The following is a 13,061-nucleotide window of genomic DNA, read 5'->3' on the forward strand; positions in this document are numbered from 1 at the left end:
ATGAAGTAAAGCTTAACCCTGCAAAACTGAGCACAGAATCAGGGACAAGGCTCTTCCTCCTCATAGCTGAGGGCCAGGGCCACCTGCCCTGAGGAGAGAGGTTTGCCCAGGGCACAGACTGGACCTGGGGCTGGTCACAGATGGAATTTGGGTGCAAGGCAGTTTTGTATTGCAACATGATTCACACCACAGCTGAGGCTGGACATGCTACAACTTCTCAAAGCCAACATAGGACCCTCATTTAAGTCTTACAACATCCTGCCTTTCCTGAACAACTCCAATCCAATCAAAGAATGGAAAGTTTTTTTCAGCATCCAGTCCAGGTTATTCATTCTTCTGCTCAGCGCATCTTTGAAACGTCCTCTGCCCCTGAAGATGGCACGGGAGACACTGCCATGCTCAGCAATCAGCCAAGGATCTGACACTGAACTCTCTCTTAGCCTGGTTCATGGAATTATAGAATAGTATGCATCCTCTGGATGGTTTTGGGACACCTGGGGAGGAAACTGGTTCACCTTTAGTATCGCTCTGGGACTGTGGTTGGGTGAGGAGCAAGGAGGAGAAATCAGACAAGACCCCGAGGACTTGGGTATTATTTACCATGCATGAATTTTATCTTGATATTGCTTATTGTAGTGGGCTTAACATCCACTCTCACATGTGTGGAGCAGTCCTTCAGGATTCATTATTCTGCTGCTCCAGAAAGCACCTGCACTCATAACAAGCATTTTTACAGATCTTGGAAGAAACCTTTTAAAGCTTATCTACTTTGTACAAACCAACAAAACTATGGATGATTATTTAATAAATAAAAAAAACCACCAAACATGCTGGGCAACAAGCAAAAGCTCTTGTCACAAAATCAGCCAAATGAAATCAAAGTTTACTTCTGAAAAACACCCAGTCTAATTAGTCTACTTTACAAATCAATTCAGATCAATTCATCTTAATGCCAGGGCCCAGCCAGTGTTATCAGAAGTGTCAATTTTATGCCCTCCTTATCAGAAATTATCCCACAGACTGTAAACAATGTCTTCAAGTGCATATGTATGTATATGATTTATATATAGACTGGTATAAGTGAATGGGAATTATTAGTTTCGGATTACATTGTGATAACAAGGTAATTTTGTATCTTTTGTAGCTCTAGCACAGAGCCATGGGACCCACCCAACAGGTCATAAACCGCACACAATAAAATCGAGTTCAGTCACTTCCATGGAATCCCAGAATCCCAGAATGGTTCAGACTGGAACAGACCTTAAAGCTCATCCAGTGCCACCCCCTGCCATGGGCAGGGACACCTCCCACTCTCCCAGGCTGCTCCAAGCCCCGTCCAACCTGGCCTTGGACACAGGCACTTGGGGGGGTTTCTGGGTCCCAGTGCACAGCTGGGACACATCTCTGGGTATTTACACAACTCCAGCCCAATGCCAGCTGCCCCAGCCCCATGTGCAGCCTCCCCTCTGCTGCGAGCACCAGGGGTTGCAGGGGAAGGTTCCCTGAGGACAGAGCTGGTCCCCTCAGAGCGGGCAGGGTGTGCCCACCACTGGGCTCTGATCGTGACTGTAAAGCAACAAAGACACTGCAATGCCCCCTCCCAAACCAGGCACGGCTGGGACTGTGCCCGTGGCTCCCTGCTGGTGTGAGGGGGTGCTGGAAACCCTGAGCTGCCCCATCCACTGCCAGGGCAGGCTGGGCCATGGGGCAGGGCCCCACACACCTCCTGGGGATGTCTCCTGCTGCTCCCACGTGGCCAACTGCTCCGGTTCAAACAAAATCAGGCATTTTAAAAACAGTTCATACCCTTCCCTTTGACATTTAGACTTCCCTTTTAGTTTCCTCTCTAGTTTGAGTCTGTTAGCAGCACTCCTAGACTCACTGAAAGCCTCACTGGAAGAGAGTAAAGATTATGGTTTGGCATGAGACTGTCTGATGATACACAACTTCTAACTGTCCCCAAAACTCACAGTTGCAAAATTGTCTTCCAGCTTTTGCCAATATTTTGCCTTTGTGCTTCTGTTTTCCTGAAGCCACTGTCCCTCTAAGAGACCACTGGTTTTCAAAACCTCCCTCCTGACTTTGCTGCTAAGAGAAATCTACAGCAGAACAGCCTGTTACCCAAAGAGAGGCAAAGATATTTTATCATCTATAAGACTGGGTTCTTTTCCTTTTTTTCCCCTCTCCTGTCTCACAATTCCTTTTAGTTCCCCAGGGGAAGGTCAGAGCATTGCCTGCTCTTCCTGGCACCATCTACTTTGCTAAAAGGAAGCAGGAAAGGTATCCAACCCAAGCAGGGTTTTCCCCCAGGCAGGCAAGAACAGAGCATGATGACTGATATGCTTCATCCTAATGCAAATCCAGCTCCAACAGATTTATGATTAAACTGTAAAAACTGGTGATAGTGGAAGGAATTAGTATCACAGAAGATCCTACAGTCAGAGGAGTTTTGGACTAGTTACCGAGCGATAAGGACAAGGAGCCTCACTGAGAGACAAATTCATCCCCGTTGTACAATGCTTTTGCTGCTGTGAACTAAGAGTAATTTGCAGTGGGCAGTACCTGAAACATCAAGTGCATCTGGTTTACCCTGGTGTAACATGAGATTGAGCTTTGAATTTTTATGAACACAGAGAAACAGCTGCAAAAGTTAAAACTCACAATAATCCCCCTCAGCGAAGTATTTGGCCCAAAGAAGGAGTATATAAACTCACAGGCTTTGTGCATCATTTCTCATATATGCTATTCAGGTCTGGTGCTTCTCAACACACACAGTGCAATAGCACATTCAGCCACATAAGGAACATTAGATTTAACAAAAGGGTAAAACTTGCAAGTGCTTCAGACATTTCCATCAACCCCCCTGACACAGCAGGTGGCCCTTCAAAGCACCTGCAGTTTATTTGTTGTGGAGATAACATAGGAGGTCCAACATGACAAATTGGGGTAGTGTTGAAGCATGGAATCACATCAGAGAGGAAAAGAGACCTCATCCATGAAAAAGTCCTCCAGTGCCAGCCGGGTTGCAGCTGTAGGGGGCTGGGGGAGCAGCGTCTGCAGCGGGAGCTCCTCGGACACCCCGGAGCTGAGTGAGCTGAGGATGATACACACTGCCCACGTACCCTCCTGGTGTTCTGATAGTAAGTGCTGCCAGGAAAGCCATTGCTCCTTGGCTCAGCAAAAAAGTACATTTTCTAAATGGAAGACTGGGACTAAAAGGGCAGAAAATATGTCTGATCTCTTTTGGAAAGGAAAGCGTGCAGAGAGCTTGATTTGGAGCCTGCATCATGCTCTCTGACCCTACCAAACAAAAGCTGTAATTATGCTTTCAAGGTCCAATGTTGGCACTTCTTAATTATACTGAGCAACAGTTTGTTATTTGAATAAAACCAGGGGGTTCAGGGGTCTGTCCTAGTAAGGTACTGCTCAGCCTGAGGTGCAGTTTTGTTTCAGAGCTAATTGTTTCTTCTGTCTCTCATATAACATGAGAGCTCCTAAATGCTTTTCCCAAAGAAACCAGAGAGAACATTGTGTGTCTGCTCCTTTTTCATCTAAGAGAAATGCATCATTGCCCTTTACAGCCATTATCAAAATCTGTATTGAAGTGGCAGTATTTTTACTGTTTAATGTATTTTGGGCTACTTTCAGTTTTGTCTAAGTTAATGTCTTGCAGTAGTTGGTTTGTTCTGGCCTCTCCTCCCATGGCACACATACTGTGCTGGTCACTGTTCTTTGACTGAGTTCTTGATTCAAGGAACTGGGCTTTTAGGTGTCAGGAAAAAACCAAAAGAGCAGCTCCAGAGGGCAAATTTACCAGGTCAGAGCTCTGAGAAGTGTTACACAGACCTCCTGACACTAAAACAGTTTGAGGCAGTTGGGAACAGGCTTAATTTGGGCAATTGAGTCTGACATAGCTGTGACTGAACAGGACTGAAATTCACTTTAGAGCCCCTAGAACAAGATGATAAGTCAAATCTACCACTTGAAAATTATTTCTTTCATATCTTTCACATCTTTCACAGTACTATGAACTTCTAGTGGATGGTGTAGCAGCTGCAAAATGTCCAGGTCACAGCTACAGTTTGGGGAAACAAGCAGAAGTACAATTTGTTAACCAAACAACCTGAGCCTCTGAGCTGTTGTTCCCTTTGTCAGCGGGTTCCTGCCATCAGACATTCCCTTGGAGCAAGGACTGTTACTTCTGGAGCTGGATCCTGGTGCAAGAGTAGCTGTGCTACATGAGAATTCAGGATGTGGAATGAGACTAATTGGTTTTAACCAGCTTAGCAAGGCTCAGCAAGACAGGAAAGGGGAATTTTTCAGGACACCTGAAAGGTATCACAATCCTATGGAAAGACCACAAGTGTTTAGGTAATGAACTCCTCCCTGGCACTTTGGAGGAGCAGAAGAGACCTACTGCAGTCAGACATCCTGAGGTGCTGAGCCTGGATGTTTTTCAGATGCCTGATGCACATCACAGCGAGAGATCCCCTGCTCCCAGTGCTCCTGTCACACAGGGAGAGCACTCAGAGACTTACCCAGCAAGGGCTCAGGACTCACTGCTCCATCAGACACACCAAACAACCCCTGGCAGAGCCTTCTTCGTTAATCGTCTCATTGCCAGACACACCATTCATACTTATAAAAGAAAAATTATTAAAAAGATGTAAAATGAATTACTATTGTGAAATCTAAGCAGACTATACCCCTCTGTGCTGCAGCCCTTAGGACTCAGTGAGGTAACAGGAGCACAAGTTATGAATATCTTTCATTTGTTTTTAAACCAGTCAGTAAGATCCCAAACCCACACAGACTACAGATTTAATTGGTAAGAAGGTGGTGTCATTGCAGCCTCACTGGAGATTATAACACACTTAAAACTCAATAAAATTTCAGTTTATCTAATCCCAAAAGACTGTAGGAGATGCCAAGTCTTTTTTTTTTTTTTTCCTTTGGCAGGGAAACTAAGAACTTAATTATAATTCATCTCTCCTAACACTTTGAAGTTACATGGTTTCATTACCTCACAGATCTCCTAAATTCTTCTAGCCCACAAACAGCTCCATCATCTCTCTATTTAGTTACAAATTACCTTCACTTAAACCAAAAATCTATCATGACTTGGATGAAGGCTGTCTCCCAGAACTGTTTTGTTATTTTCTGTGCACTCTTTTCAAGCAGCAAGGGCCTCCACCTCTTCCAGAACCCTGAGTGAAACAGGATGTTGAATTATTTTCTCTAGCCCGGGTTCTGTGCTTTCACTCACAGAACAGCTCCTGATTTGGTGTAGGAGGAAGGGTGGACTCAAATTCATCGCTGATTTCAACACATGCAATCCTTGACTTGGGTTACATCTTCTCTGAGAAAGACAATGCACAGTGTGAGGTGACATGAGGTCTGTCACTGCCTGTCTGCAAGGTGGGCAGCCTGATTTATTAAAAACCAATGGGCAGCTCAGTTGGACAAGTAGGCTTTTATGTCCCTGCAGGCATCACAAACACAGAAAAGCAGCCTTTAAAATCCTTCACATGCTCTGCCTGATCTGATGGACACAGGAGAGATGCAAAAAAAGTACAAAGAGTTGGTCTGTTTTATCACTGTGATGCTCAAAGTTGTCTACTTGCCTGTTGCTGTATGAATAATTTTCTGGCTCAATTCCCTTTTCATTCTAGGTAAGGGAATTAAAAATAAGAGCACTGTGAGCTGTCAAACCTGAGAACCTCCTGCTGACTCTGGGCCTTGGCAGAAGGATGGTCAGGAAAGCCCTCACTGGAAGAAAGCTGATCCTGTTCTGGAATGTTCTGCCAGTGATGCTGTTCAGTTCCTTACCCTCCAGAAAGCAGTTCCCCTCTGTCCCGAGCATGGCACAGGGCATATGAGACAGGAAGCCTGGCAGCCTTATCAGCAGGGATTACATTCCAATTAACCTCCTCCCAGCCCTCCTCTGTGCCCACATCAGGAACCAACAAAGGAAAATCCCCTGTTCCTTGTTAAATACTGAACAGTTTTAATGTTTTGTGTTAGTTATACCTGCCCAAACACGTGAGTCAGCAATGCCCTGGCAGCCAGGAGGGACATCCCTGTCCTGGGGCATCAGGGAGGGGATTGTCCCGCTCTGCTCTGCCCTGGGGCGGCCTCACCTTGAATATTGGGGCAGTTTGGGGGGACACAGTGGAAGAAGGGTCTAAAGCTGTTGGGACATGAGGATGGTGAAGGGCCTGGAGAGGCCACATGAGGAGCAGCTGAGGGCACTTGGTGTGTTCAGCTGGAGAGGAGGAGACTGAGGTCAGACCTCCCCGGGGTCTGCAGCTCCTCCTGAGGGGCAGCTCCATCTCTGCTCTGTGTGAGTGGGGACAGGACCCCAGGGAATGGCTGGAGCTGTGTCAGGGCAGGCTCAGGTTGGATCTCAGCCAAAGGTTCTTCCCCCAGAGGCTGGTTGGGCACTGCCCAGGCTCCCCAGGGCAGTGGGCACGGCCCCAAGGCTGCCAGAGCTCCAGGAGGGTTTGGACAACACTCTCAGGGACAGGGTGGGATTGTTGGGGTGTCCTGGGCAGGGCCAGGAGTCAGACTTTGATGATCCTGTGGGTCCTTTCAAACTCAGCGCATTCTATGATTCTATATTTTGATATTTTAAAAGAACGAAGGAATGAGTGTGGAAAACTGACACTGAGATGGGATCAGAAACAAATTCAGAACAACTAAAAAGCCAAGGTAGACATTAAGTTGGACAAGATTGTTTCCTAAGTTTCTGTGACTTGTTTCTCTTTCCAGTTCACCACAGCTCTCTAAGGCTGTCTTTCCAGATTTGCATTTGGAAGGGGCATCTTAAAGATAACACAAATAAAAGTGGAAAGAACACGGAAAACTGACGTCAAAATTTGGGTGAAATTTTTGACCAGTTAACTGAGATAGAGAGGAGAACAAAGGATTAGGTCTGTTGTAAGAGAACATTAAGAAAAAGGTGGGACACCAGGACATGAGGAGGTGTGTGAGGAAGCAGGAAGGATTGGCTGCACTTGAGTGGGACTTAAAAGAGGCAGCAGAACGGGCTGGATCCTCAGCCTGTTTGCATTGGCACTGCTCCTCTGACTCCACAGAGCAGCACAATTTACACCAGCTGACGATCTGGCCTGATAGCTGGAGTTTGAGGATAGACCATATTCATCACAGGGCTGCAAACCTTCCCCACCCTAGGAAAACAAGAGGCGTAATCTGGTTCCTGAGCTTGCTGTAGCCAAGTGGAAAAGGTGCCAAACACCTGAATATCCCATATGTGAGGCTCACTATTTGGGGGAGAAAAAAAACCAGACAATAAAAACAATTTTACTGCCAAATAAGTGTGTCCCTTATGCTTTCCTATAGAGAAACAATGACATCCAGTGGTGAGTTCATTAATCACAGGGGCTTTACACTAACCCAAGTTCGAGAAATCCCAGTTCATACCTGTCCCACGGAGGGGCTCAGTTCCTGTGTCCTGTACTCATGTGCAGCACTGTTCAAGCCCTTGGGGGTTTTAAAGCTGTCCTTTTGCTTTCTTTTCTGATAATCCAAATGCCTCTATGCTTTTCTGTCAGCTGCAGCTCTGAACCCCTGCTCCAGGTCCTCCAGCTCTCGTAGGGGCTTGTTAGAGAAGCGTCTCCAGGTGACAGCAGTGGCTTCTCTGCTGGGCAGGCAAAAGGGAGTTGGCAGTGCCAGCAGGGCAGATGTCCTGGCACTGTCCTCCCTGTGCCAGTGGTGACAACCTGCACCCCTCTTCACCTGGGGCAGCCACCTCCAGGCTGGAGATAGAGGGGAAAGGTGATCCAGGGTACAGACTCTCATAAACCCCTTCTTAGGCCTTAGGATAATCTGTTATTAAAACAAAATTCTTCCCCCCACCAGCCCTGCAGAGGCCAATACAGATCTGGACCGTGGTTAATGGTCCCAGACTGTGAGCATCACACACTGCCTGTTTTCCTGCCTCCTCACCCCAGTGGAGACAGATGTGACCTTTGCTTTGTTGCTTTTGTCCTGATTCAGCTCATGTCCCACTGCTGCTTCAGGGACTTACCCAGAAGATTTGGCTTGATTTGTATTTTCAGCAACTTTTTGGATTTGTACCATATGCTGTCATCTATGTTTCACATCTTAAAAAGGTTCATTTAGTTGAGCATCCCTTCTCTCCCTGTGCTTTAAGTGCTTCATGAGTTTTCTGAAGAGAACAGAAGGGGGACTGAAATAAATTGACAGGTGATGCACTGAGCAGCGAGGTAGTTTATCCAGAAATATTCTTGGAGTAGACTGTCATGTCACCACTACACTAAAGGGCCCAGATGAAGAGACAAACTCCAGAACCGGGAGAATTTCTTTCCTAAATTTGTCCAGAATCTGAAGGTTTTTTCTATTTAATTTCTTTTCTACTATCTAGGCATCTTAAAAATAAATGTACCTGCCACGACAAGATACCCTTAAGAGGAGGTGGTGCTGGTTTACCTGTTGTATTACCAGGAGGCACAAGTGGGATTTTCTGTGTGTAAGCTCTTGGGATAAAAACATCCACCTGGCAGACTCTTTAAAGAAGCTGGATACTGGATTCCCAACTGGATTGTGTCATGTAGGTACTTTTAAAAATCTCATCAGATACCTAAAGTCATTGTTAAATATCTGAACAGTCCCAAGACTACCCCAGCTGTTTCTGTCAAAGCTATACAAAAACCTGTGCTAGATCAGATCCTGAGGAATCAAATTCACAGAATCACAGACTGGGTCAGGCTGGAAGGGCCCACAGTGCCTCATCAGGTCCCACCTCCCTGCCCAGCAGGGCCATCCCACAGCACATGGCACAGGATTGTGTCCACACAGCTCTGCAAGATCTCCACTCAGGAGACTCCACACCCTCTCTGCTCTCTCTCCAGGGCTGGGTCACTGCCCAGCAAAGAAGTTCTTCCTCCTGTCCAGCTGCAACTTCCCGGGCATCAGTTCCTGCCCGTTCCTCTTGGGCCATTGCTGGGCCCCCCGAGCAGAGCCTGCTCCAGCCTCTGCCCCCTCCCTGCAGCCCCTGACACCCCCTGGGGAGGGCCCCTCTCAGGCTCTGCTCTGGAGGCTGAACAGCCCCAGCTCCCTCAGCCTTTGCTGCTCCCAGAGCTGCTCCAGCCCTTGGGCATCTCCGCAGCCTGCGCTGGCCCCGCTGCAGGAGCTCCCTGGCCCTGCTGTGCTGAGGAGCCCAATTAATTTATTACCTTCTCAGGCAAGTCACATAGAGGAGAGAAAACTTTGCTTAGGGGCACACAGCAAACCCTCAAAATTAATGGCACTTCTACTGAATTGATTGTACCAGCTGCTTGTCCACAGCCTTTGGAGATCAGGACTTATAAATAGTCCCGTTGAATGATCTGGGCTAAAATAATTTCCCTGTTTCCTTTTTAGCCAACTGACCCCTTGCTCTCATACTGGGGAGAAATGTTCACTTGAGGTGTGGATTAGTTTTCACGGTACCTTTCTTAAACACCTCACTCACATACTCTCCAGCCCTTTCTTCTTCCAAGCTAAACAATTCTCACTTTTGCACTCTATCCTCAGATGTAAACCCCACCCAGTCTCTCAACCATCTCATGACATGCTTTTGGTGGATGTCCAAACCAAAGAGGTTTCCAAACTGAACCTCCAAAATGTTTGAGGTTTCCCCATCTCTGTGCAGGACTTTCCAAGAGCACACTCCCATTGATTGTGGAGGCAGCCCCGATCCAAACTAACCAGAACGCAGTCAGGAACAAGTCTGGCTGCTTTTTAATGAGGAAATGTGCTCTTGGGAAGTATCATGCAGTGATGGGCAAACCTCAAACACATTGGAGGTTCTGCCTATAAAGCTCTTTGATGTAGATGTCTCACCCAATGGCACAAAACTGCTGACCAAGCATGCACAGAAGTGTGCCAGCCATGGCATGGGAGAGCCACTGTCATGGTGGGCAGGCAGCACAGACCCCCCCACACCCACACTGACTGCAGCAGGCCTAAGGTTTAGCAAGGAAAGAAAGTTACATTACCAGTAATCAAAGAGAAAATAACCCAGAAGTGTGTAATTCAAGTTAACAATCACCCCTCCCCAGCCCAGAAACTCCCACTGCAGTTGTATCTGGTAGAGTCAGTCCTAACATTGCTCTCAGATCTGCAGCTGCAGAGTGTCCTGGCCAAGCCAGGTCCAGATGATAATGTGGCTTTAACTGTTCATTGTTCCACAGTGACAGAGAAATCAAGGTCTGCTGGTATGCAAATGTTTCTACTAATCTAAACTAAAATACTTGAACTCTGAAAGAACAAATTTTGCTTTTGGTGGATGTCACAAGGCCATTGACAACTCAAAGTCACTGAAGTCTCAGCTTCAGGCCTGGCTTTTTATTTCCAGCTGCAGACTCATGTTTCCTGCATCCCAGCCCTGTTGTTTTAGGTAGGTGGTAACCAATCCTAGAGAAACAGAGAACTCTGAAACCCAGGTGGGGTACAAACAGAGTGAGGCTCCAGGCTCTGTGAGCGTGTTCCAGCCCACCTCTCCACCTCTTCTCAGAGTCCTGCACATGAAGACAGAGGTGATTTTCCTTCAGGCAGAGAACTTTTTCATTTTGCTGATGAAAGTCACAGAAGAGACCATTTTTGTACTCTTCTCTAAGTCATTGATTTGTTTGTAGCACTGGGCAGCTCCACATGACACCAGGCTCTGCTGCTTGGTGTCCCCAAGGCTCCTCATCCCCTTTCTTTACACTCCTGTCCCCAGAGAGATAGAAATTATATACATATTAGAGGTCTAGTGCAAGTACCTGAGTGTGGCACTAAACGATGGAACTAGAACTGGGCTCCCCCACGTTGTGGGTGGGAAAAGGGATCCAGACCTGAGAGGTCCAGTGCATCATCAAAACACTATTTAAAAAGCTTTTAAGTAAAAATGAAACTCCCTCTTGCTTCTTTGAAGCCCAAGAAGAGCAGGCATTGCTGTTTCACAGTTACAGACTCCATGCTGTGCAATCCTGCTTTAGCAGAGAATTGTGACAGGGCAAAGCAGGGCTGTGTTCCTGCAGCCTCCAGAAAGGAGTGGACAGAGTCAGTCCTAAGCCTGTCAGAACAATCCCAAGTGAGTGCGAGCAACTGCTATTCTTGTGGTGTCCAACTGAGTAATATCTTATTTCTAATTTTAATATTCAAGAGGAACTTTTTGTTTGGGCTGGCGGGGCCAGAGCACCATTGGCAGTTGCCTATGGCTGAAATGCTAATATGTGAGGAATTCAGGCTGGCACCCCCTGTCTCCATGAGGGTGTGTTGTGCTCACTGAACTCTCCCTCCCCGTCTGCTCCGCCGTCCGCAGGAAAGCACCGAGCGGGAGCCTTGCAGGTCCTGTGGCTCCGTTCCCGTGCACTGCTGGCTCCTGTGAACTTCCAGTTGTACATCTCTGTGGCTCCTACTCAGGTGAAACAGAGGTCACAACCAACCAGAAAGCTTCTCAAGTATTAGCAATTTTATTTTTTGTCTGATACCCTGTGCAATATGGGAAGCTGTGCAGATCGGCTGCAGAAAATAAGACATGAACCAAAGTGAACCTTTCACTGCAGGGTTGGAAAAGACTCCATTAACTTTTTATTAGCAGTAAAAAACTTTGGATTTACTTCAGATTATCTTTTTATCTCTGGTACCTCGCGGGTGCAGTACCAAAGCAAGAAGAAACACTGTGCTCACTTTGCAACTTCTCTGGGGGGACCAGGGGCAGCACCCAGGGAATGGCTGGAGCTGTGTCAGGGCAGGCTCAGGTTGGATCTCAGCAAAAGGTTCTTCCCCCAGAGGCTGGTTGGGCACTGCCCAGGCTCCCCAGGGCAGTGGGCACAGCCCCAAGGCTGCCAGAGCTCCAGGAGGGTTTGGCTGATCCTCTGGGGCACAGGGGGTGACTCTTGGGGCTGGGCCTGTGCAGGGCCAGGGGTTGGACTGGATGGTCCTTGTGGGTCCTTCCAACCCAGCACATTCTGTCATCTTGTGCTCCTGTGATCTGTGATTCAGTGAAAACCTCACCCCTGTATCAGCAGGAGCCCTCAGGGTGCAGCTCCTGGTTGCCCAAGACTGGAAGGACTGATGAGGAGAGGAGGTTCTACCCTCTGTTTTGAACTTTGGAGTAAATAGGAAGCTTGCCAGTGTCAGCCACCCCTCATTTGCCTCAGTTAAAATGTTCACACTTCTGTAAGAGAACTAAGTCACCTCGAACTTGATCCAACCTTTGGACCCACTGAAGTTCTGACAGGATAACCCCAAAGTGCATCAGTGAGATGAGAGTGAATCAGGCCTGACATTAGAGATGTGAAAGACTGACCTCATCTCTCCTTTCTCAGCCCTTCTTCCCATTTGTGCCCAAAGTTACTCAAGCTGTTTAGTCTATTATTTCCTAGACCTGCCATGTATTTGTTTTAATTAAAATGAAATGAGCCTGAAGAAGTTCCATAGTCCTTTCTTGCTGGTCAACCTACAATTGTCTTTCCTCACACCCTTCAGATGCTGTCTTGTGTTTTCACTATGTGGCTCCTCTTCCCTCCTAAGGTTTCCATGTATTTGAACTCCTTCACCTTTCCTCGTGACATCACTTGGTCAAAGTCTCAATATGTGCTTTCTTATTAATTTTCCCCCCCCAATTCTTTTCCAATTATTGTGTCTCCCTCACCTGCTTATTTCATGGCTATTTAGTCCCCACTAACTCCTTTATATCTTCCATGTGCATTTTGGATGCACACAACTGGATACAATATCCCAAATCCCATGATGGCAGTGCCACTTCAGCAAAAAGGCATAATTATCTATTTCATATCTGATTTGCTGTCTCCCTAAAACTCATAGGTCATGTTCCTGCTTCCCAAATCTCTCTGTCTGATGAAGTACTTGCAGCTTCCTTTAGACATATTAGCTACATTTTTCTAAACTGAATCATGTTTGTTTTCTTCTTATTATAGTACTGATCTCTTGAGGTTTCTTTTGTACAAGTGGATGGAAAGATTTTTTTTTTCCCCTTATTATTGCACAAGAGGGTTTTATGTCTTTGGATGTGTCATAATAAAATG

The sequence above is a fragment of the Manacus candei genome, unplaced genomic scaffold (genome assembly GCF_025592945.1).
Source record: "Manacus candei isolate 608988 ecotype Guabito, Panama unplaced genomic scaffold, ASM2559294v1 h1tg000037l, whole genome shotgun sequence".
Taxonomy (NCBI): domain Eukaryota; kingdom Metazoa; phylum Chordata; class Aves; order Passeriformes; family Pipridae; genus Manacus; species Manacus candei.